The sequence below is a fragment of the Apium graveolens genome, chromosome 3 (assembly GCF_009905375.1).
Source record: "Apium graveolens cultivar Ventura chromosome 3, ASM990537v1, whole genome shotgun sequence".
NCBI lineage: Eukaryota > Viridiplantae > Streptophyta > Magnoliopsida > Apiales > Apiaceae > Apium > Apium graveolens.
The window spans coordinates 169,632,981-169,637,447 of record NC_133649.1 but is presented as its reverse complement, the minus strand read 5'-3'; the positions used below and the strand labels follow the sequence as shown (position 1 = coordinate 169,637,447).

General features: G+C 35.5%; 1 non-coding gene across 1 annotated transcript; it reads right to left on the bottom strand.

The window, feature by feature from the left end:
- Window positions 1–4,126: 4,126 nt before the first annotated feature.
- Window positions 4,127–4,233, bottom strand: LOC141715932 (small nucleolar RNA R71). Its single transcript, XR_012572672.1, has one exon. It is a non-coding gene; the product is annotated as a small nucleolar RNA R71 (small nucleolar RNA).
- Window positions 4,234–4,467: the final 234 nt, after the last annotated feature.

Below are 4,467 nucleotides of genomic sequence, written 5' to 3'. Positions count from 1 at the left end.
GGATTTTTAAATGAAAAATAAATAATTAAATATAATTATTAAATTAATTAAAATTAATTAATAATCATTAAATTAATTAATCAATTAATTAATTAATCGATTAATTAAAATAATTAAAAACTAATTAAAATTAATTAATAAAATAATTTTGATTTATTTTTGAATAATTAAATAATTAAAACAATTTTCTGGATTTAAAATAATTAAATAAACATTTTCTGAAATTTTTAAATAATAAAAATATCATTTTTAAAATAAAGTAGACAGCAATCCAGTTTTTATAAAAATATTACAACTTCAGTGACTAAAGTGTAAAAACATATTTTTAAAACTGATTTAGGAAAATTTTGGATTAAAACCGGGTCAAACCCCGGGTCAAAATTGACCCGATTGGGTCACCCAAATCCTCAAGAACACGGCGGCCGGAGGGGTTTCCGGAGAGCTCCGACGTTGATAAAAACTTGATCGATTGGCCGGATTCTGGTGTGGTTTGCATTCTAAATTCTTCCAGGATTCTATTACTATCATTCAATACAACAAACAACGACCTGAACACAAACTCCGGCGAAAATCACCATTAAAACCGATGAACTCGGATTTTTCCGATGAGTTGTTCCGGGCCTCCAATTTTTGATTTGTTTACATGGTTCGACTGCTTATAACACGATCTATCAGCTGATGCAACTCAATCAAACCCAGAATCAATCAAAACAAAATCCCCAAATCGAATTAAGAACATTCAAATAATTAAAACCCTAATTTTTACAATCCGAGAATCAAACCACAATTTGGACATGTTATTGAACTCAGTTTTTGACATATAATATACCAAATTGATCTGGAGAAAATTATCTACATGATTATTCCATCAAATCACACAAACAACATCAAGAACAAAATTTTATAATTTAATCTATAATTAATTCGAAATAAATTAATAAAATAAGGAAAATACCTCAATTCCTGCATAAAAACGGATGATTAATTATGAAAGTACTTTTTGAGATCTTCGATTTGATATATTGCACGCTTGAATCGGAGTTCGATAATGCCTTCGTTCGCGCGTTTGATTCTCAAGAACGCGGTATTAATTCGATGTTTCCTCTGTATTTTACGAGATTTTACTGACTGATTATGATTATACGAATAAAATGAAATAATAAAATGGATATATATTTATGGAATATTGGTTCATGTTGGATCATTTTGGATCGATAAATTAGTTACTTAGCCGCTAAATAACTCCAAAAATGATCCGATTTGATACCCGTATTGGATAATTATCCAAACTGGGCTTCTTATAAAACACTATATATGAGAATAACGTAATAATATCCCGTCTTTCGAGAATACGGGGTTTGTTGATTCACCGAAATGATTATCGTATCAAAAATCTTACGCCGGGCCGCACACGGGTCAAACCGTAATCAGGATCGAAAAAGTCAAAATACAGAAAATGTCCGGAATTACCAGATTAGGTTAGGAAGGAGTTTTCGGAAGAGTTTTGGGTTGTAAAAACGTAAAAACGGTTGAAGTCGGACGATTCCCGGCTTTATAAAATAATTTTGTAATTTTTCAGAAAATAATTAATAAATTCATAAATCAATATAAAATCATATAACAACCCAAAAATTACCAGAAAAATACCATAATTATCTATATTTTATTTTGGTCATACTAAAATTAACATACTTATACTTTACCACCTATAAGCATTCACATATCCACACCCATCATCAGATAATTCACCAAAAATCACATATTAATCGCATAAAAATCATTTACTGATAAAAATAATTACACGCAATATCCCGGATATTACACATAAAAGGAGCAACTCCCTTCAAGGATCTAAGGACTATAAATGGAATTGTATACAATACATATAAAGAGGCATGTGATGCACTTGGTCTCTTGAATGATGATAGGCAATGACATATTGCTATGTCCGAGAATGCAATGCATGCTATGCCATATCAGCTCAGGAAACTTTTTGTTTTCATTCTCTCGAATAATCAAGTCGCTGATGATAAGTGGCATTTTATACCACTTAGAACATCTTATAATGGCTTGAACTGATGTCTTGATATCAGGTATTTTGTGTATTTGATGTATTTTTCTAGTGTTTTTGCATTTCAGGGTATAACTTTGCGTAAATAGGAATAATTCATCAGAAATAAGCCTAGGGAAGTGCTTGGCATTGGATGTGGAAAGTTGGGGGAAGAACGCAGCAAAATCGAGAGCAGAATTCAGAATTTTCCAGAAGGTGCTGGGGCGCCCGCTCAGGATGCTGGGGCGCCCGCACGGGAGCTGGGGCGCCCGCTCAGGAATCTGGGGCGGCCGCCCGGGGACGAAAATTTTAATACTGATTTTTACAATCCTTATTCTGATGGACTTCTGAGATGGCTGGTTCTTGTGGGCTTCTATATAAGAGTTTTCAGAGACGTTTTAAAAAGTGCGGTATTAAGCAAGGGGCAATGAGAGAAGGAAGAAGACCGTTTTAGCACATCACAACGAAGAAGAGGAAGCATACATTTTCTTGTGATTCTTTTATTCGTTGTAAGATTGGATGCTAGTTTTCTTTACTTTGAACCTTATTACTCTTGGGACGTACTCTGGTTTTAATAAGTGTTTTTATTAGTTTATATTGTGTGTTATTATCATGTTTTCATATGAACCCATGGTGACGATGAGTTCTATCATGGGCTAATCGTGATCATGGGGTCATAACGGATTTACTATGGATTTTTTTAGTTAGTTATTTAATACCTTGGTCTATGATGATTGTATGATATCTAGCATAGGTTGTGCTTATTCGTCTTATGTGCGTCGCGAACATATAAGATAGTCTGTTAATCTCTTGTGAAGCGACGGTGGATCTTGAGGTTTGGAACTTGCCATGCTAGCATAGGTTCATGTATGTGTATGCATGATAGTGGGTAACTCTAACCGTTTTACTTGCCCTATGTAATCATAATGAATAACTTGTGCTTAAATCGTTATGTTGTCAAATTCTGTAGACATATAGGGTCTCAACATAATTGATGCCTATTCAACTTCTATCTTAATTGTGGATGTTGGTAGAATGGTATTAGTACAATGAAAGTTGGCTTTTATCAGTTTCGTGTTATTGGATTAATATCATCACCGTTACATGCTAAGGGTAATAACAATAACTATTGAAGGAAGTAATAATGAAGTTATGATCTCATGTGTGTTTAATATTATTAATTCAAGTGTCAATTAAGTGTTTTAATTCTCGTAGTTAATTGTAGTTAATAATTAGTTAATCAAACTTAAGTGTTATTGTCTTGACATTGAGAAGTAATTATACATTGGTGAGTAAGCGGTAATTGAACATAATCAGTCTGAGTCTCTGTGGGAACGAACTAGAAATTATTCTATATTACTTGCGAACACGTATACTTGCGTGAATTATTAGCGCGTGTTTATGCCTAACAAGTTTTTGGCGCCGCTGCCGGGGACTCGGCGTATTTGTTTAGTTTATATACTTACCATTAGTGGTCATTAGGACTCATTGATTAAGGCGTGTTACTTATATTTTCCGGTTGTGTTTTAGGTACTTTAGCGAGCGTTTATGCAAACACGTTCTCGTACTCGCAAGAGGACTTTAGATACGACTGAGGAGACAGACTCAGTTCTTGATATTTCGGAGGACATATATTTTGAAGATTCGGATAAAGAGGGTGAGCAGAAAGAACCAGTAATCATGGGTGATCGTATAGTTCCTGCAGCAGATCCAGCTCTTATGGGCTTTTCTCGGCCTAAAATTGATGACATTCAGTCAAGCATCCTTCATCCGGCTATTCAGGCTAATACTTTTGAAATCAAGCCGGGCACTATTTAGATGCTGCAGAATTCTGTTTCTTTCGGAGGTGCAGCGACTGAAGACCCCAACATGTATATCAGGAATTTTGTCGAGATCTGTAGTACTTTCAAATATAATGGTGTTACTGATGAGACTATCAAGCTGAGGCTTTTCCCATTCTCTCTGAGGGATAAAGCTAAGGACTGGTTACATTCTGCACCAGCTGGGTCCAATACTACTTGGCAAGATCTTGCGCAAAAGTTTCTGGTGAAGTTCTATCCAATGGCAAAGACTGCAGCTATGAGGAGTGCTCTTACTCAGTTTGCGCAGCAACCGACTGAATCTATGTGCGAAGCTTGGGAGCGCTACAAGGAGATGTTGAGAAAGTGTCCACATCATGGTATGCCTGACTGTATGGTGATCACTGGTTTCTATAATGGTTTGGGGGCCCAATCTCGGCCCATGCTCGATGCAGCAGCTAGAGGCGCCTTGTGGGCCAAAAGCTATATTGAGGCTTATAATCTTATTAAAACTATGGCTGCAAATGAGCATCAAAACCCAACTCTAAGGATGATGCCTGGGAAGGTAGCAGGTTTTCTGAAAGTCGATGCAACTACAGCTATTGTAGCGTAGCTCCA